This window comes from Erpetoichthys calabaricus, chromosome 3 (genome assembly GCF_900747795.2).
Source record: "Erpetoichthys calabaricus chromosome 3, fErpCal1.3, whole genome shotgun sequence".
Lineage (NCBI taxonomy): Eukaryota > Metazoa > Chordata > Cladistia > Polypteriformes > Polypteridae > Erpetoichthys > Erpetoichthys calabaricus.
This window is the reverse complement of record NC_041396.2, coordinates 270,834,022-270,856,523: the sequence shown is the minus strand read 5'-3', so window position 1 is coordinate 270,856,523 and position 22,502 is coordinate 270,834,022. Positions and strand designations below refer to the sequence as shown.

The window sequence follows — 22,502 nt, the reverse complement described above, 5'->3', positions numbered from 1 at the left end:
TGTTTAAAAGAAAAGTGACAATCAGTCTTAATTTAATTCACAGTTACAAACAAGTACAGTAATTTCAATTTAGGAACTAGCAAAAATAATTTAGAAAATGTCCACATGGTGCAACATTCAGGGGCATTTGAAGACTAAATCCTATGTCACATTACATGACTTTTTGTTGTGTCAGATTTGTCAAGTGTAGTCACTGCACCAGGTCAAATCACATGACTGAAAACTTCAGCCCGTATGACATTATCTGACTGAACGTCAATCTTATAGCACAGTCATGCTTGCCTCTTTCTCTGACAGCCAATAGTGTGCTGCCTGACAGAGCCAGCACTTTATGAAGTGTTAACAGCTGCAGCATATTTAGCAGCAATCTCTCCCCTTTGTTTGTCTTTTCCATTCTGTTATGGTATGTAAAATGTGAGGCATCAGATAGATGAGCTTCTCTTCTGTTTGTGAGGTCTACAGCCTCCTTGCTGTCTGACGAAGCCGAGGCTGTACTGGTGCTTTGTGAAGGGTTAATAGTTACTGCGTTTTCACCCGCCTTGTCACTACATTCTGTGCACTGCGCCGCCAGACAAACGCTCATTGGTTCTCAACTCTCACACACAAACACTCCACACCTGCGACCAAACAGAAAATCAAACCTGTCTGATTTAATCCTAGCCAGTTGCAGACTAGTTTGCCTCGGTCATTGGATAACTCACATTAGACAATCCGCTTCAGAGAAGAGCGCCGGTGACTGCCTCCAGCTGACTGGCTAAGATTATGTGAAGGCTACAACAGAAAATCACTGGAAAAAATCATCTAATGTCAAATACGCATTAATTAACTGATTTGAAAATTGGAACATTTTACATTTTTTAGTTCCTTCATCTAAGAGTCAGCTACAACATTTTTGTTTATTGAATATTTTTGTAACAATGAGCAATATTAAAAAATAACTGATAGTAGAATACAATTACATGAGTTAGTAGACCACATTAAATACATGATTTTTAACAGCACTTTACAATGTCATAGAGGTAAAAGTGTAGCCTAAAAAAGTGTCTCAACAGCATTCACAGACAGCAGATTCCAATTCAAGTGACACAAAAATGTCATCAATTGATGTCCTGTTAGTTGCTGAGGGTCTACAAGTGATTGTAGTTTAAAGTTCTCTTTAACTCTCCATTGGACACTTTCAAACATGTTCTGTTTAAGTCTCTGTAGATGTCTCAATGGATCATTTGTCAGCTGCTTTGGACATTAATTGGGAGCAGGTCTGGAGCTTGGCTAGTAAAGTATAGTGTCAGAGAAATACTGGATCATTATAAATGTGCCAATAATGCAGCTGTGGGGGTGTTTTTAATATAACAAATATGGGGTACATATTTGTTTACTGTGTGCTTACAGAGAATCGCTCACAAAATTCCTTTCCTCTCAGATTCATTTTTGGGTAAGTGACTTTTCTGGGTTACTTGCCACAAAAAGCGGACATTAGTGTTTGAAGTTGGTGTTCCAGCACCTTGTGTGGTTGACTATCTTAACTTTTGACTATTTTGTACTGGGAGAGGCTGTCAAGACGGGTAAAAAAAAATCTACAAAATATACAAGTTGAAATGACCCCTCTCTAAGGACAATTTGAAACAGCAAATTAATTTCCAATTGAAGTCGTACAGAAGTTTTCTCTATTTTAAGAGAAGCAAGTTTGAAAATCCACCAATGCTTTTCAACGGTAGACTTTGAAATTTCAAAAATGTCCACAGATTGCTGTATATGAGAAATCTTAACAAAACTGGAGTTTTACTGACAAATTTTCTTGAGGAACAATTGTAAAAAATTTCAACAAACTCAGTCCACTAGGAATAAGTTGTTTCATGTGGACAGATAAACAGATACAGAGAAAGGCAGACACACATGCTGATTACAGAAGGTGCTTATCACATTAGATTCAAACACACCTCAAAAGAAGGTTAAACATGAATACAAGATGGAAGCAATTTTTGAAAAAAATGTACACATGGACTCAATCTACAGACAATACACCAAATCAATTGAAAATATTCATAAAACACTAGACTGTGCCATTAAAACCACAGAATGAAAATGTGCTTGAATGGTACAGTGCACTACCCCATGGGCCTCATGTTCGGGTTTTTGCTCAAACCAGTTTCACTATCAATGACTGATCTCATTGTTTAATTAGCAGCTCTTTTATTTTCTTCTCTAATTTAGCATTTAGAAAAACAAAGTAGTGTAATGTTTGACATGTATAAGAAATTTAGAAATATTTGTATATTTTCTACTAATTTACCTTTCTGTGAGGTATTTGCTTCCTTAATTTTATCCTAAAAATGACAATTAATGATGAACAGGGTAGACACCAGGACATTCAATGCTGAAAGGTTGCATCCACTTCAGAGTCAGTCCCACTAGCTTACCTTTAAGAAACAGCAGCTTAACTAACTAGAGATCTCACGTATAAAACTTGCCTAAGCTAGGTAACATGTGTAAGCCAGTTCTTACACAAAAGGTGGGATTTACAAAAGACTAGGTGTGAAAATTGGCTTAAAGTTAAAGAAAGTTTCAAGCATCTTTAAGTCCTATGCAGACTTTTTCGGTGCTGGAATTTTACCAACTTCAGGTGGAAGGACAATGAAGCGAACAGAAAATCTAATTTTATTGCAGATTTCAATAATGCGTGCAACACATTCTGATGCCTGTCTATCCATCCATCCATTTTCTAAACCTGAAAACAGAGCAGGGATATTGTGATTTCTGCGTGATGGTCACTGTAACGCAGGCTCTATTTCAGCACACAACTCCAAGATGACGGCTCTATCACCTTTTAAGTTAGTCATCATCATGGAAAAAGGGCACAAAATCTCACATTTGTGAGACAGAAAACTTTTTTTTAAGTTTGTTTAGGTATTTTAATTTTGTTAAATAAGCACTTTATTTTAAGAAGTCACAAAATATATACATAGCATAACATTTAGGTGTAATTTAGTTAACTGATTTGGAAAATTGGAGCATTATCTGTTACTGACTTGCCTCATCAAGTGGACAGATATCACACTTTTGTATTTTAAAATATTTTGCAACAGGAGTGTGTATGATGGAGATTTGCTCAGACCACCACAGGCAGGCCTAAACACCGGGTACATGTGCAAAGCCGTTTCAATCGTTCATGCTGACTACTGAGAATCTGCTTTGCTGAGTAGAGCATCTTTCTGGTGTGTAACAGAGGAAAATTCTGAATGCAATTGAAATAACCTCTCTCAAGCTAAATCTGAAACCGTGAACTAACCAGAAACTGAAAATTACTTCTTGATCTGTTCTAAGGATTGGAGACATCCAAGCAACAGTTGCTTTGGTTAGAACAGACTTTAGTATTTGTTGATCGGTCCATCCTCAAAACTCCCTTATCCAAGGCAGTGGGCTTTGTACTGCACATGTGTAAAGTTTTTACAACCAACGGTATTCGCCAAATTTGAATCACACTTGCGAGTCATTTTCGTATTGCCGTTTTTCTCTGTCTATAACTGGACTCATCGCTTCTTACTGGAAAAGATGGGAACTTCTGAATTTTATAACATCTCAAAAGAAATTTGTCACCTGAAAAATTTAACTCCAGTTGAACAAAGGAGGACTGAAATACATGTCAGTCAAGTTTATAATTTTTTTTTTTTTTTAATACTTTGTGACATATATACATCTTTATGTACATATATCGTAGTGATAAAAAAGGCGATAAGGATTTGCATTTTCAGCTGCAATACAACCTTCATAACCCCTTGATTTAATGGTGAATGTCATACTAGTTCTCCATATTAGGGTTAACGGATTAATGGATAAATGTTGTAATGTAACGGAGGTTAATTAGCTTTCCATTTATGGCCATATAGCATATATAATTTTTTCTTTTTTTAATTAGATTGTAAGGGCCAGGGATATTTTCTTTAAGTTTCATTTTTTTATTTTAGTGGGAAACGGTGCCATTGTGGAACTGAGAGGTATTTAACACTGACACCCCTGTAATGTAAATGGAACTTTCCTAAAGACAGGAAAAGCAGGTTAGATTGGGTGCACTTTCAGTTCTGTGGTGGCCGCTGTGAGATCAGAATTTTCTCCATATAGTGTTATACATTTAAATATTAAAATATAAGAAAACGTATGTATTACATGGTATCCAAATACTGACACCCTTTTTGCATTTTATGTTACAGCCAGTGAAATAAACTAACAAATGATTGTGTGGCATTCTGTCTTACATCTAAAAATAAAATAAATGAATAATGTTGCAGGGGGGTGCCAGAGACAGTAACATCAGTAACATCATATTACAGTAACATCATATTAGCATTTGCTGGTATTTTGATTTTTCTTTTTTTTTACATTTTTCCACACCTGTTGTCCTTAAATAAAGCAAAACGATGTAATCTAGGGGTCGAATTAAGAATAGAATTAGGCGTGAACGTCTGACACTAGACTGGTGTAAAAATGTGGTATGGTTCTGATGTGGTACAGGGCTGGGCACCTGCTGTTGTGAGATGTCATGGGCTCAATGTTTAAGATGTTGTCTTAGGAGGAGTACATACCCATACATTTAACTGAAATACAATGGGTGAGGGAGTTGCTCATTAGTAATAACTTACTTCTCTTTGCTGCAGTTAGAAACAGAATGCCCATTTTTTGTGTTTTCTTCCTTGACCCTACAGGATATTTGGTAGTAATCAGCCCACCAAGTGGCTGAACAGATGCTAGTGTACCCAAACTCCAAGACACAACTGGATGTCTTTTTCTCCTGCTTTTAAGATTCCCAATTCAAGATGACGAATGCTATTTCTAGAGGTAAGACTACGGAGGCTTTCAGTTTTAGAAGTAATTTGTGCACAATTCCTGCTAAAACTGCCCATATTTATTACTTGATCTGGAATAATTTGAGGCTTGAATATGGTCATCTGTGTTTACATATTCTGCCCTGTAACTAACCCTGGTGTTTTAAATTTAGACAGGAAAGCCTCAGTGTGTGAATCCTCACAAACACACTGATTAGTTACATCAATACCAACAAACACAAAACAGGGATGTTATTCAATTTTGCAAAATAACTTTTCTTAAGTTATTGTGCTTTATTGATGGACTATGAAAGAACCAAGACTTAATTTTAGCCTAAACAAAAACTAAGACAGGAGAGGAAAACTAAGATGTCTACATGCAACTGCATCTGTGCACACATCACATTATAAGTTTTAAATATACAGAGATTGTAACATAATGCCTACTGCATATCAATCCAGCATAAAAGAAAATCCTGCAACAAGATTTGATCTTGAAGAGAGACACTTCAGAGAGGCAGAGACACTTTCACTTCTTGCGACACGGTCAAGTCACGGTCAAGGCACGTCATACTGACATCCATTGGAAGCATGTTTCCGTGAGATGGTGACTTGTCAAACAAGATCACAATCATGTAACCCTCTCAGTTGTTGCCCTGCCCTACTTACAACCATTTGCCCTACTTACTTTACAACCATTTTCAAACAAGATCATGGTCATCTAAAAAGCGAAGAAAAAAGAGCAGCTGTAAAACAATTGATAAGTTGAAGATGACACGACCAAGCGAAGAAGAAAGAGCAGCGCGTCGAAAAAAGACCCAAAACCGCTGGAGACACAGTAAAACTTCATAAAGACGTTCGAAAACAGTGGCGCCGCGCAGAGCAGGTTACAGATTATGAAAGCAGTGGAATTCGAAAGACTCAAAAAAAAAAAAAAAAAAAGTTGCCGCCATACACACACAGAGCAAGTTCAAAAATATGACAGAACTAAAATTCTAAAGTGTCAAAAAAAAAAAAAAGACAGTACAGATCGCATTCGCGCTAACAAACTGAAATTACTCAGTGAAATAACAAAACAGCAAAAAGAGATTGAATATATGGACATAGGTGATATGTCGGAAGTATGTAGATATTGTAAGTCTTTAAAGTTTAAGTTGGAGACTTGTAGATCAGAGAATTCGTGTTGCCATCAGGGAAAAGTACTGCTACTTCCCAAAGAAGAGGCATATCCGCGAGAATTAAAAGATTTGTTTTTTGGTGAATGGGAAATCCACAACACTACAGGCAAAAAATACGTGTCTACAATAATCTTTTCGCGTTACCATCATTCAAAACGTTGATTTACACAATAATGGACCATACGCTATGAGAAACTGTGGTCCTGCAACAATTAAAGCTACGACAAGTTTAATTTAGAAAAAAAAACACAATTTGGTCAGTTGTATCTTTATGATCACGGAGAAGAGCTGCAACAAAGAAACGATCCAACATACTAGAAATTATACAGCCAATAATGGATACAAATCCATACGTCCAAAAGTATCGCACTTTACACGACATTTATCTAGAGAACATGGACAAAGAAATTGTCTTGGATTTTTATCTGAATCCGAAAGATCACAGTCACATTTATTTTAAACCCACATGTGACGAATTGTCAGCGATTATAATTTCGAAAGACGGGCTTATCAAAGACAGAGTAGATATTCGTGTATATCCAAAAGCAAACCATGATTCGTCATTTCTGCCAAATACATCGCCACATTCAGATCCTTTACTCTTTCCTTTGCTTTTCCCAGATGGCGAAACAGGAGGGTCGTACAATATGAAACAAATGCATTCAGATAAATGCATAACATTCACACAATATTTCGGGTCCAAATTAACGATACGTTCCCATGTATTTAACCCACTTCTGTCATCTCAAAGTCTATCGCAACATTACATTATTAATGCGTATCTAAAAGTCAAAGCTAATCGTCTCTTCTTTATTAAATCAAATCAAGCTAAACTTAGAACGGAACATATGCAAGGGCTCATTGATCATGTTCAAAATTCAAACATCAATATTTCAGACAAATTCAAAATAGGTAAAGCAGTAATATCACCTTCATCATATCAAGGTAGTTCAAGAGCATTGCAACAGTTATACCATGATGCAATGGCAATATTCCCGAACTAGCCAGATTTATTTATTACAATGACATGCAATCCACAATGGCCAGAAATCCACAGATTCTTGAGAACAATGCCACTGGCTACATTGGCTCTGGATATTCCCACTTTCATAAGTAGATTGTTTTATTTGAAAGTCTTATTTTTATTGTATAAATTTGAAATGGTATTTGGGCAAATCAGAGCATACATTGACAACATTGAATTTCAAAAACAGATTTTGCCTCACATGCATTTATTGGTTACTTTGCAAATAAATTATTAACTACTGATGATGTAGATCCGTTTGTCTGTGCTGAGATTCCAAACAGAGAAACCTATCCTGAATTATAGTACAAAGTCATTAACTACATGTCTCACGGACCACATTTAAAAGATTCAGTATGTTGGAACTCAAAAGAACAAAAGTGTTTAAAGAAATTTTTACGGAAGTTTTAAAATAAAAAGTGAACATAATGCATATGTAACAATTCCCATGAACACAAAACAAATAAATTGTATTTCCACTGGACCAAACCCGGGGGTTGGTGAGCAAAGCAAGCAGGGGGCAGAGCTCCATAGTATAATGTAAAATAAAAAGGTGATGCTACATATAGTGACAATTAAATCTGTTTTCTTTAAAAATCCAACAACAAACCAGAGTAACTTAAAAAAAAAAAAAATTATTAGTTAGACTTTGATCTAAGTAGACCTTTGGCAATTTTGACAGTTTTCATTGATAATGCTCTATGGGTATACCAAGAAAGGAGGCAGAACAAGAATTAAGGGTAGGCTTTCTTAATGTTTGAACTAAGTGAATGAACATCATTTACCTACTGTGTTTACTTTTTCACAGTTATAGTGATGTGAAAGAGTTCGACTGTGTTAAGGGGCAGCAGTTAAAGGACAGATGTGTGCCATGCCCTCCAGAATCCTCCATCTGAATCCAAGTGATGAAGTGGCATCTGCCTGGTCCCACCAAAACTGACCACCTGTCTCATGAAGTATTGACTTCAAATTCATATTAACTCTATATAAGGCATTTGAGTATTGTAGATCCTTTTTATATTTTGGAGTGCCTCTCCTCCTACATTTCTCAGTCTACTCTTAGCTCCTTAAACATTGCTTTGCTTTGCTTTTTATTACAAAATAAAGTATAAAAACTGGTGAGGCAGCATTCTGTACTAATAAAGCAAAAATCTGGAATACTTTGCCAATACAAAAGTGCCAGGCTACAAATGTCAAGCGTTTCAAAAAACTTCAAATGGCCCACTTTTCTAATTTGGCTTTTTTTAATTACATGCATCGGTTGTAATACATTATAAACGGCACTGTATACGGTTTGTAAGGTTTGCACTAGACAGTAACCTCTGCTGTTTTTTGTCTCCATTTTCTTTTTCTACTTTATTGCAGTGACTCCCTGCATCTCTGCCATTTGTTAAGTCAACTTCAATTGCCTGTGATGCTGGAGATAAGAAAGGTTTCACCGGATATCCTGAAACTGAATTGTGATTGGACTGAGACGGCCACATTTACACTACTGGTCAAAAGTTTTAGAACACCTCGGTTTTTCTTCAAACTTGATCACTTGATTTAATCACTCCATTGACCTAAAATGGCGAAAAGGTAAGCAGGAAATTGCCAGAGGTTTAAATTTAAAGTTTAGGTTAGCAAAAACTGAACAAAAGAGGAAAGTTCAGAATATTACAAATGGGCCTTCTTCAGAGAACAACTGATTGGTTACAACCTACAGATGTTATGCAGCAATTAAAGTAAATTGACCCTTGGACATTGAAGCAAACAATTTGCACAAGTGTCCCAACTTATGTTTATTACTAGAAAACCCTCAGTCTGTTTTAATCCAGAGTTGGACCAGACAGTGTTATTGTAACCTCTGATGTACTACTTGGACGATATTCCAGTGATAATGGCAAGAAAACGGCAAATAACAAATGAAATGAGAGAGAGCTCTATTACCCTTAGAAGTGTAGGCCTTTCATTAAGAGAAATTGCAACAAAAAAAAATCCAAGTGTGACTGAGTACAGTGGTGTCCTAAACATTCCAAAGGCAACTAGAAACTGGATAACTCTCTGATAGGAAGAGATCTAGCACACCCAAAGTCACAAACCAATCAGAAGAAAAGTTTCTAAGGGTCACCAGCTTGTGTGAAAGGTCCCTCACAGCACAACAGCTTCAAGCACAACAACTTAACATTAGTCAAAAAAAAGCAAGTCTCAATTTCTACTCTTATGAGGAGACTTTGTGGTGCATGTTTCACAGGCTGAGTGGCAATAAGAGAGCCATTCCTTAAAGGACAAAATAAAAAAGTAAGGCTTGCCTGTGCCTAATGCTGGGCAGTATACCGGTTCATACCAAAAACCGTTTATTATTATGATATGGATTTTTCTTATACCACAACACTGGTTTAAATAGCCTAAACAACGTTCAGAACATGGCACAGAGGGAAATTGTTTAAGGGGGGGGACGTTTTTCACTGCTGCACCACTAAACACGCATGTAACGGAGTACATGCGTTAATGGAGATATTGAACGGTAAAAATTGACAGAGAACATTCTGAAACTGAAGCTGTAGCAGACGATAAAGTTGAACATGATGACACAGAAGAACATTTGCCGAAAATAGGAGACAAATGTCTGTTGTCTGGAGATACTTTGGTTTTAAAAGGTCGGATGTGGACCATTATGTTCAAATGTGTGAATACGGTTTCTATACTACTGGATAATACTGCAAGCCAAGTTGTACTTGTTTTATTTTACTTTTTTTCCGGTACTGTGCAATAGTGTGACGACATGTTGAATTCATTCTCGACATTTCCACTTTAATCTTGACGCTTATGATGAGAATAAAGTCGACATGTTGACTTTATTCTCGTAATTTGTCATTAAAGTACAACATCGTAAACTAAACTTCATCTTAAAATGAATATTTAATTTACTAGATTTTCTCAAACCCCGTCATAAATTATGTAGCACATTAAATGTTTTGTGTTAAGTGTTCCCCGAGCCATGTTAATCGCAACATGCTTCTTAAACTGACCTCCTCTTGCACTATGAGGAGGCACAGGCAGCGATCACCACACAGAATACATTAATTTCATGATGTTCCTGCTCTCTGAACATTCAGAATGCTAATATAAATACTTGATATTTTCATGATGAAATGCAATAAAGCATGTATTAATCATGTGGGGGCACGGTGGCATGGAGGGTGCACTGCTGTGTCACAGCAAGGGGGTTCCGGGTGCTCTCTGCCTTGAATTTGCATGTTTTTCTGGTGGGTTTACTCGCCGTGCTTCAGTTTTTTCCAAGTCATGTAGGATGTGGGGTTTTGTTATGCTATATTGGCCCTGCTAGTGTACTGTATGTGCTGCTCATATTCACCTCCAATATGCTGGCGCCCTGTTCAGGATTTGCTCCTGCCTCGCGGACAATGGTTGCTGGGATGGGCGCAACCCTGAATGGATGGCATAATTAAACAATTATAACAAGGAGTTTTTTAAAGTTCTGAACACTTCGTGGGCTAAGTTTATAACTAGTTTTAAATTCACAAAGATGTTTATCGTGTGGTGATTGGTTATGTGGAGAAAGAAAAAGGAAGGATAGGAACGGGGGGTTTGGTACGTCAGACAGAGACAGCACACATGCAATAAAGAAAGCCCGCTCAGAAGAACATCCATTGAATTCTGTGTTTGTGTCTCCGACCACCAGATCACAAACCCAATATTTTTTAAGTTAAACCTGTGCGATACCAACTCATACATCCAGTGTTTTGGAGCCTCGTCAAACCTGCCATAAAGTTCTCTACACTGAACGTACACCTGGGGACCCCTTACTGTGAGGGAGCAGCACTACCGTGTATGTTTAATACCTGCTGTAATGCATTTCATCATGAAAATTTATCTTAGCATTCTACATTTTCAGAGAGCAGGAATATCATGAAATTAATGTACTCTGTGCGGCGATCGCTGCCTGCGCCTCCTTTTATCGCAAGAGGAAGTCATTTTAAGAAGCACGTAGCGATTAACAACTGGGTCGGGGGAACACTTAACACAAAGCATTTAATGTGCTACATTAACTTACAACGGTGTTTGAGAAAATCTAGTAAATTAGATTGATTTTAGGATGAAGTTTAGTTTACGACATTCTATTTTAATGGCAAAATAAACTGAATAAAGTGGGAATGTCGACTTTAATCTCGACATAAACATCGAGAATAAAGTAGAAATGTCGAGAATAAAGTCAACATGTCGACTTTATTCTCAACATATAGTATTTTTTTTTCTTCGCTGTGGCCCTAATACGCTTCCGTAGGGCTATACCACAAATAGCATTATAAATGCAAGTTGCAGTTTTATTATTTATGTATATAGCTTAGCTTGAAGGAAGTTCCATATTAATGCAGTTTGCCTTAATGATGGTTCAGTTGGTTAAAATGTCATCACCAAGTTGCACTTGTTTAATTTTATTTTAACTTGGTGAATACTGTGTAATGCACCTGGGCTTGAAGTCTTGGAAGTATAGTGGAACCTCGGTTCACGAACGTCTCGGTACACGTACAAATCGGTTTACGACCAAAAAGTTCGCCAAACTTTTGCCTCCGTTCACGACCACACACTCGGTATACGAACAAGCCAGTTTCCCTTTCGGTTTGTACATGTTCAGTCTCTCTCTGTGTAGCGAGTAAGAGAGAGTGAGAGAGCACGACACACACACACACACTCACAGGCAGCGCGAGAGAGAGAGCTGGACGCATAAGGTAGGAAGGCAGTTAAAGAATGCACTGGGCTTGATTTTGTTTTCACTTCTGTTTACAGCGATGTTACTTTTCTTGGTGGTTTATTAAATTACGGATTTTTTCAAATGTTCATTTTTTTCCCTGTGCTTAAAACTCATTAAAAAAATTTAAAAAAGTGTTTTTAGCCAGCGGTTGGTAGCGCTATAGCGCGAACTATTGCAGTGTTAGTTTTCTCTGTTGTTCAAGGTTTTCTCAGTGTTATTCAATGTTTTTACATTTAGTTTACCATTATGCTGTGCATTCTATGGTTTGATTAACTATATTTGTGCTTAAAAACTTAAAAAAAATATATATATATTTACATACAGTTTGTATGGTCTGGAACGGATTAATTGTATTTACATACAATCCTATGAGGGAAATTGCTTTGGTTTGTGACCAAATCGGTTTACGACCAGAGTTTTGGAACGAATTATGGTCGTGAACGGAGGTTCCACTGTAATAGTATTACTGGAAGTTGCACTATTATTCATTTTTTTGTTATTATTTATTAGTTTAAATATTATGCAGTTGAATGATTGTAAAGTTGCTTAAAAAGTCACTTTAACGTGTCAGTGGAAAGAGATTGTTAACATTAACAAAGTGTAGTTGGTTTACAAAAAATATTTACTATTTATTCCTTTTCTAAGACATGTTCAGTGCAATACAACTTTTGACAAGTACCTCTGGATATTTTACTAAGTCCAAATGCCTCTTTGGATGGTTGAAAATATGTTGTCAAAATTTTAGTTTAAGTTGTTTGCAAGTTGTTTGTTCAATAAAAAGGCTCTATATTTTGACTGCATCTGTCATTCAGTGTCATTCCTTCTCTTCATTAGTGCCACCCCCTTGAAAACTATCACTTTATGGGGCCATGCAAACCTGGATTAATACTTGTGTTCACATTAAAATGTTTTTTTTTTTTTTTTTTTTTTTTTACAATGTACAATTCTCATGACAGTGGAATAGGTTATCTTTAGCCAGTAATTGCAGTGGAAAATGTGGTTAACATCCACTCACGCATGGGAAAAAAATACCGTCAAATACCTTGAAACCGGTATAATTTTGAAAACTACCGTGATATAGAATTTTGGTCATACTGCCCAGCACTACCTGTGCCATGAAATACCAGTTGTGGACTACTGCACACTGGAAGAAAGTCTTATGGACCGCTGCATCAAAATTTGAAATCTGCGGTACATCATGCAGGGTGTTTGTGTGCTGTTGAGTTGGTGAAAGGATGGTTACTTAGTGTGTAACACAAACTGTCAAACATGAAGGAGGAAGTGTGATGGTCTGGGGTACTTTTACTGTCGGCAGAGCTGACAACTTGCAGAGAGTAACTGGCATTCTGAATCAAAAGGGTAACCACAGCATTTTGCAGCACCATCCAATATCTTCTGGTCTGGGTCTAGTAAGACAGGGGTTGATCCTTGTGGTATAGCGGGTCCGCGGCTCAGAAAAACTGTCAGTTTTAATAAGTAAATAATGAACGTGCTCATGCTGGGGAGGGGAACAGGTACGAGCGATCTAAGGTGAAGACACCACGTCTCCGGTTTCGTGCGGGACAGTCAGCCATCCATGCATTGCCTTGCCAGCATATGCAGGCAGTCTGATTGCCTTATTATCAGCCCAGGGCGGCAATCAGGCAATCACACCTGCAACAACTCCCCAGCATATAAAAGGGGAGTCCACGTTAAGAAAAAGAAAAAGAATCAAGAAAAGAGAGCGGAGGTTAAAAGACGGAAGAAGCAGCAGGCAGGCAGAAGTTGGGAGTTTGCACCTGCGATGTCCGAATAGGATAAGCAGGGGAGGCATCAGTTTTAAAGGAGGGCACCAGGGCTTGCGAAATTTTTAATGAGTTTCCTGCACTGCGTTGTTTTAACCTCATTTTTAACCGATTTATCTATTTATTGATTTTAACCTCCAACGTTCACTTCATTTTATGGATTTTTTATTTATTGACATTTTGAGCACTGCACTTTGGGACATTTGTTTTGTGGATTTTTTTCTTTTTTTTTCACCATCCCCTTGCTTGGTGTGTTTTGTTCTCATCTGCCATGCTCATCCCTTTCATGACTATCAACAGTGTTGGGTTTAAGAGGCTCCCGTTATGGAACAAAGAGCAAGGAGCCAACCCGCACTGTCACAATCCTACAGAAAGACAATGACCCAAAACATACCACCAGACTATGTCAGAACTACGTTGAAAGAAAAGAACAAGAAGGCACACTTCAAAACACGGAATTGCCAGCAGAGTCTCCAGACTTAAACCCTATTGAGTCAGTTTGGAATGAAATGGACAGAAGGGTGAAAGGAAAGCAACCTACAAGTGCAACACATTTGTGGAAACATCTGCAACAGTGTTGGGAAGATTTATCTGACTGATATTTAACTTCTTTTATAGAAAGAATGCCATAGGTATGTTTGGCTGTTATACAGTCATATGAAAAAGTTTGAAAGCTCAGCCAATAATCAACAAAAATCCAAAGAATTAAGAGGGGTTCCCAAAGCAGCAACTTCCTTTTAATATATGACATGCCTTATGGAAACAGTAGTATTTCAGCAGTGACATTAACTTTATTGGATTAACAGAAAATATGCAATATGCATCATAACAAAACTAGACAGGTGCATAAATTTGGGCACCCCAACAGAGATATTACATCAATACTTAGTTGAGCCTCCTTTTGCAAATTTAACATCCTCTAGACGCCTCCTATAGCCTTTGATGAGTGTCTGGATTCTGGACGGAGGTATTTTTGACCATTCTTCCATACAAAATCTCTCCAGTTCAGTTAAATTTGATGGCTGACGAGCACGGACAGCCTGCTTCAAATCATCCCATAGATTTTCGATGATATTCAAGTCAGGGGACTGTGACGGCCATTCCAGAACACTGTACTTCTCCCTCTGCATGAATGGCTTTGTAGATTTCGAACTGTGTTTTGGGTCATTGTCTTGTTGAAATATCCAACCCCTGCGTAACTTCAACTTTGTGACTGATGCTTTAACATTATCTTGAAGAATTTGTTGATACTGGGTTGAAATTCATCTGACCTTCGACTTTAACAAGGGCCCCAGTCCCTGAACTAGCCACAGTGCCCCACAGCATGATGGAACATCCACTAAATTTGACAGTAGGTAGCAGGTGTTTTACTTGGAATGCGGTGTTGTTCTTCCTTCATGCAAAGTGCTTTTTGTTATGACCAAATAACTAAATTTTTGTCTCATCAGTCCAAAGCACTTTGTTCCAAAATGAATCTGGCTCCTCTAAATGAGCATTTGCATACAACAAGTGACTCTGTTTCTGGCATGAGTGCAGAAAGGGCTTCTTTCTCATCACCTTTCCATACAGATGTTCTTTGTTCAAAGTGTGCTAAATTTTAGAAAGATGTACAGATACAACATCTGCAGCAAGATGTTCTTGCAGGTCTTTGGAGATGATCTGTGGGTTGTCTGTAACCATTCTCACAATCCTGCGCATATGCCGCCCATGTATTTTTCTTGGCCTGCCAGACCTGGGTTTAACAGCAACTGTGCCTGTGGCCTTCTATTTCCTGATTACATTCCTTACAGTTGAAACTGACAGTTTAAACCTCTGAAATAGCTTTTTGTAGCCTTCCCCTAAACCATGATACTGAACAATCTTTGTTTTCAGATCTTTTGAGAGTTGCTTTGAGGATCCCATGCTGTCACTCTTCAGAGGAGAGTCAAAGGGAAGCACAACTTGCAGTTGACCACCTTAAATACCTTTTCTCATGATTGGACACACCTGTCTATGAAATTCAAGGCATAACAAGCTAATCCAACAAATTTGGCGTTGCAAGTAATCAGCATTGAGCAGTTACATGCATTCAAATCAGCAAAATTACAAGGGGACCCAAATTTTTGCACAGCCAGTTTTTCACATTCAATTTAATTTCATACAACTAAATTCTGCTTCACTAAAAATCTTTGTTTGGAAAACACCCCAGTACTCAGACGTTCCTAGGAAATGAAAGACATACCACTGTTATCTTTTTTGTTGAAAGTAGAGTAAATTATTATGCAGGCTGAGAGGGGTTCCCAAACTTATTCATATGACTATCAGCAAATGGTGGTTACTTTGATAAATCAAAAATTTGAATACAATTTTATACACCTAATGATGCCTTGCTTTATTTATTTTATTTTCCATTGTTTATTTGTTCTATGCCTTGATTACATGAAATATTGTGACATTAAACTGAGGTGTTCTAAAAAACTTGACCAGTAGTGTATGCATATGTTGGGATGTGCAGAGGAAATTGAGTGGGCTTTGACCTGGGAATCCCAGAGATTTATTATTTCCAGTATCCTTGACGGCAGCAACTTTGCCTTTCTCCCTGGCATAACATCTTATATCTATTTTATTTATATTATATATATATATATATATATATATATATATATATATATATATATATATATATATATATATAAAAGTCAATGTGTGTGTGTATGTATGTATGTTCCAGTATCACGTCCAAACAACTGGAGCAATTTTCATGAAACTTCTTACACGTTTCTTAATGGTCAGCCCTAACCCACCCTCTTCTGGGTAGGGTGAGGGTCGGAGTAGGGGGGTGATCTTGCGGTCTTGTATGTACGTTATCATCCAGTTGACACTTAGAACAACCACCAGAGGGCGAACTGGAGGTGACTGCCAGCATTCTTTATGTTTGAGCATCACCACGCCCCTGTTAATGTATGTATGTATATAATCACCCATACAATCAGATTGTGTTTCAGACTACGAATAATATGAATGTAATTACTCCGATCTCCAGGCTGTCAAACAAACCACATGTCGTGGCGCAACATAAAGGGGCTTCGCTTATGATGCTGACGTCCGAGGTTCGATCCCCGCGAGGGGTGCAGGGGAGTGTGTACTCCTGATGAGCCCAAATAAGGGCGAAACACATCTTGCATACTCTTTGCATTATTTGACAGTAAACTACGTAACATTCTATGATCTGCTTCTCGCAACTGAGAGGGCATGGCAGCAGTCCAACCACATGCGTTACCTGGTAGGTAACCACCCATACAATCAGATTGTGTTTCAGACTACGAATGCTATGAATGTAATTACTCCGATCTACAGGCTGTCAAATAAACGAGCCACATGCTGTGGCGCAACGTAAAGGGGCCTTGCCTCTGACGCCCAAGGTTCAATCCCTGCAAGGGGTACAGTGGAGTGGGTACACCTGATGAGCCCAAATAAGGGTGAAACACGTGTCACGTACTCTTTGCATTATTTGAGAGCAAACTATTATATACATATATATATATATATATATATATATATATATATATATATATATATATATACACACACACACACACACACACACACACACACACATATATATATATATATACATACAGTGGTGTGAAAAACTATTTGCCCCCTTCCTGATTTCTTATTCTTTTGCATGTTTGTCACACAAAATGTTTCTGATCATGAAACACATTTAACCATTAGTCAAATATAACACAAGTAAACACAAAATGCAGTTTGTAAATGGTGGTTTTTATTATTTAGGGAGAAAAAAAAATCCAAACCTACATGGCCCTGTGTGAAAAAGTAATTGCCCCCTGAACCTAATAACTGGTTGGGCCACCCTTAGCAGCAATAACTGCAATCAAGCGTTTGCGATAACTTGCAATGAGTCTTTTACAGCGCTCTGGAGGAATTTTGGCCCACTCATCTTTGCAAAATTGTTGTAATTCAGCTTTATTTGAGGGTTTTCTAGCATGAACCACCTTTTTAAGGTCATGCCATAGCATCTCAATTGGATTCAGGTCAGGACTTTGACTAGGCCACTCCAAAGTCTTCATTTTGTTTTTCTTCAGCCATTCAGAGGTGGATTTGCTGGTGTGTTTTGGGTCATTGTCCTGTTGCAGCACCCAAGATCGCTTCAGCTTGAGATGACGAACAGATGGCCGGACATTCTCCTTCAGGATTTTTTGGTAGACAGTAGAATTCATGGTTCCATCTATCACAGCAAGCCTTCCAGGTCCTGAAGCAGCAAAACAACCCCAGACCATCACACTACCACCACCATATTTTACTGTTGGTATGATGTTCTTTTTCTGAAATGCTGTGTTCCTTTTACGCCAGATGTAACGGGACATTTGCCTTCCAAAAAGTTCAACTTTTGTCTCATCAGTCCACAAGGTATTTTCCCAAAAGTCTTGGCAATCATTGAGATGTTTCTTAGCAAAATTGAGACGAGCCCTAATGTTCTTTTTGCTTTTGGTCTACTTCTCTGTGTCAGGCAGCTGCTATTTAAGTGATTTCTTGATTGAAACAGGTGTGGCAGTAATCAGGCCTGGGGGTGGCTACAGAAATTGAACTCAGGTGTGATACACCACAGTTAGGTTATTTTTTAACAAGGGGGCAATTACTTTTTCACACAGGGCCATGTAGGTTTGGATTTTTTTTCTCCTTAAATAATAAAAACCATCATTTAAAAACTGCATTTTGTGTTTACTTGTGTTATATTTGACTAATGGTTAAATGTGTTTGATGATCAGAAACATTTTGTGTGACAAACATGCAAAAGAATAAGAAATCAGGAAGGGGGGAAATAGTTTTTCACACCACTGTACATATACACATAGGTGCTTTGTGCACATTATTGTCATTATTAAAAATATTATGGGGACTTTTTACCTGGTGTTTTGGCATGTTGTCTGCGGGTTTGGAGGTGCGACAGCGTAGTCGGCAGGATTCTCTGGCCATCTGTTTGGCAGAGAACCTGATAAGAAAAAGTTTCTGTGCACAAAACCCAAAAGACAGCATCACGACACGCAGGAACCCGCCATACCCATTCACCAAGACCATCATGGGAAAGAAGACGACGAAACAGACCGGCAACCCAAGTAGAAGTCAAGTGCTCGACATTGCCTGCGCTCAGGAGGAGACACGGAGCGGCTACGCATATCGGGAGAAGCTTCTGGATAATGGCGACCAAAACGAGGTATGTGCCGGGGGAGAAATTGAGAACATTTTTAAAGTAATGCATTTTGTTCCGTGCTCATACCTCGTAGAAGATCATCCGGAGGTTCTGCGGGAGTCAGAATTTAATCCCGAAGACGGTAGTACGACTGATGAGGACTTCCGCATGCAGTGTGCCGGCAAGGGACATGTGGCCTACCCCGAGGGATTCTGGGAAGGAGAAGGTCCATGTCCTGCTGCGTTCTACTTCGCCCAAAAAATGACAGACTTGGACTTTCCGAAGGGGAAGGGGGAGGCGAGCGAAGCATTGCTCACCCCATGTAAAGGTAAGGAGGTCCGGGAAATGATTGATCGGTCCACCAATAAATTAAAACAGGCGGATCGCAGACAGCCGATGACAGCACCGCGGACCTCTATAAAAAACTCCAAATCCCAGCTGCCATTGCGAAGCCCAACAGAGCACGTGCCAGGAGCGGGCGTGCTCATTGGCTCACGGCCGGGAGGTAGGGCTGATGATGGCTCAAACCTACCTCCGGCCGATTTAAATAATAATATGGATGTGCGGGAGCTAGAAAAACTGATCCAGCCCCTAGTTTTTTTTACAGGTTGTAACAAATATTAAAAAGATCATGGAGGAGCTGGGAGCAGTGGCCAAAGCGCCTTTAAAAAGGGTGGAAGATTACCTGCGGCGATTGGGTCGGAAGCCTCTCGTAATGGTTAATTCAGCGGTACAGGTAAGTGTTACCGGTACCGTACATCAGTGGTCCCCAAACTTTTTGACAGCAAGGACCACTTTACTAGAAGCAAATTTTTCCAGGTACCAGGGGGTCGGTTGAGGATTCAGGGCGGGTTGAAGGGCAGTTTTATACACAATTTACATTACATTTCTATTATTATTAAGTTAAAAAGCAGTTCGCATATGTTTGCAACCTGAGATTTTTCTTCTTTTTTTGCATATAACAAAGACATATGTATTGCATTTGTCATTCCAACAGATTGCACATCACAAACATTAACACTGTTATCGTTTTTTCATGTCTGCCGTTTCTAAAGGAGGGTGACAATGAGTTAAATTCCAATGGATGTTTTTCAAATGTTGACAAGCAATAAGCAAAAGGAATCACTGAAAACCACAGAAAACAAAAACAGCAAAAAAAAAAAAAAATAAGTACGAGGAAAGTTCGAAGAAAGACATTTTTTTTTTTACAATGTATCTGTTTGGGGATCGTTGTGCAAATGTGCACAATTGAGCTGCGACCACAGATCTAACTGCTCTGTGGATGATTCATTCAGGCATTTCAAGGTCACTTCATTGTAATGAAAGTATCTGCTGAATGTACTTCGTAGTAACGAGATTTCTATAGACTCGTGTCATATGGGGAAACTGTCGGGACCATAAAAATACTTTGTTGTAATACTCTCTCACCTCGGTCTCTCTCCTCTCTCTGTGCTGCTGCAAAGCCCCGCCCCACCAAGCATACTGAAAAGTCTGAGTGAGTCTCCATTGCCAGCAGTTCTCTCATGGCTTGGCTGTCAGACGGCCGCGGACTGGGGGTTGGGGACCCCTGCCGTACATGATATAGGGACGCAGAGTGAAACGGGCCCGCGATTAATTAGTAGCACGTGCCAAGTAACCTCAAGCCCTACAAAAGAGTCTGGTATGATGACCCGAGTGTCCGAGGAGCGAAGCAATCCTGAAGACGTCGGAGCCAGTCATCCTTAAATCCAAAGGGGTTCAAACAGCGAAGGGTCTCTCTTTTAAACATAGAGAGACTCAGACTGTAAGAAAGCCCCACATTAAAAATGAGATCCCGGAAGAGAAACGGGGATCTTCTGATAAATTACAACATGGATCTATGAGCTCATGTGTGGCGGATGACTCCTCCTTAGTGGCAAAAGGGGCGAAGCAAGAGTTTCCAAACTGCTTTCAGTGTCGCAGGGAGAGACAAGCAGGAGGAAGGCGGCTGTGTTATGAATGCCACCGGCTGGGCCATATGTGGCGAAACTGGCCACAGAGAACCGGGGAGAAAGCGAAGCATTTATACAGTGTCTCCCCTCCGTTCTCCCGTGATTATTTTTCAGGACAAAGCCAAGGAAGGGCCACAGCCAGAGGCTCCTCCTGGAGGAAGACGACCCTCGTGAGACTGGACGCTACGCCCCACTGGGCTTCGCTGAGGGGGAAGAACTGTGAGAGATGGCCGGCAGTTTATCCCGGCCAATACATCCACACTGCCAGATGGAGTCCTCCCTGCAACATGGAGGTGCCCCAAATTCCCGCTGGGCATCATGGACAATGGAGTTCAGTTTCACAGCCCTGCTGGATACCATGGGGGCCGCCAGGGGACACTGCAGGGAGACACGAAGATTGTTTCTGTTATAACCTGGAAGTACTCCCAAGTCATGGGGACTGAAGGACAAGAGCACTCCCGGGTCAAGGACTACTTAAAGGACTGTGGGAAACCCAGCAGACTGAGCCGGAGTTGGGAGGAAGTGTGACAGAGCTGCTGGGTGGAGTGGAGGATTTGATTATTGTATTGATTTATTGATCATTATTGTGTATTGTGGGAGTGGAGGTGCTTTGTGCACATTATTGTAATTATTAAAAATATTACTGGGACTTTTTACATGGTGTTTTGGCGTGTTGTCTGTGGGTTTGGAGGCACGACATACACATATACATACATATATATATATATATATATACACATATACATACATATATATATATATATATATATATATATATATATATATATATATATATATATATATATATATATATATATATATATTCACAGCATTCGTAGTCTGTGTCACAATCTGATTGTATGGGTGGTTACCTACCAGGTAACGTTTGTGGTTGGCCAGCAATCTGCTAACATCCGCCACGGTGCCCTCAGTTAGTGAGGAGCAGATCATAGAATGGTTGAAATAGTTTACTGTCAAATAAATGCCGTGAATGTAATTACCCCGATCTACATGCTGTCAAATAAACGAACCACACGCCGTGGCGCAACGTTAGGGGCATCGCCTCTGGCGCGGACGTCCGAGGTTCAATTCCCGACAGAGAGTGCAGTGGAGTGTGTACGCCTGATGAGCCCAGAATGAGGGCGAAACACGTGTCGCGTACTCTTTGCATTTATTTGACAGTAAACTATTTCAACCATTCTATGATCTGCTCCTCACTAACTGAGGGCACCGTGGCGGATGTTAGCAGATTGCTGGCCAACCACAAGCGTTACCTGGTAGGTAACCACCCATACAATCAGATTGTGACACAGACTACGAATGCCGTGAATGTAATTACCCCGATCTACATGCTGTCAAATAAACAAACCACACGCTGTGGCGCAATGTTAGGGGCATCGCCTCTGGCGCTGACGTCCGAGGTTTGATTCCCGAGAGGGAGTGCAGTGGAGTGTGTACGCCTGATGAGCCCAGAATGAGGGCGAAACACGTGTCGCGTACTCTTTGCATTTATTTGACAGTAAACTATTTCAACCATTATATATATATACGTACACATATATACATACACATATATACAGTTAGGTCCATAAATATTTGGACAGACAACTTTTTTCCAATTTTGGTTCTGTACATTACCACAATGAATTTTAAATGAAACAACTCAGATGCAGTTGAAGTGCAGACTTTCAGCTTTAAGTCAGTGGGGTGAACAAAACGATTGCAGAAAAATGTGAGGCAACTAAAGCATTTTTTGAACACAATCCCTTCATTTCAGGGGCT

The 22,502-nt window shown here is 39.2% G+C and overlaps 1 protein-coding gene across 1 annotated transcript in view; it reads right to left on the bottom strand.

The window, feature by feature from the left end:
- ufsp1 (UFM1-specific peptidase 1 (non-functional)) overlaps positions 1–22,502 on the bottom strand; it is a 42,170-nt gene that overhangs the window by 5,623 nt on the left and 14,045 nt on the right. The gene's annotated exons all lie outside the window — the stretch shown is intronic.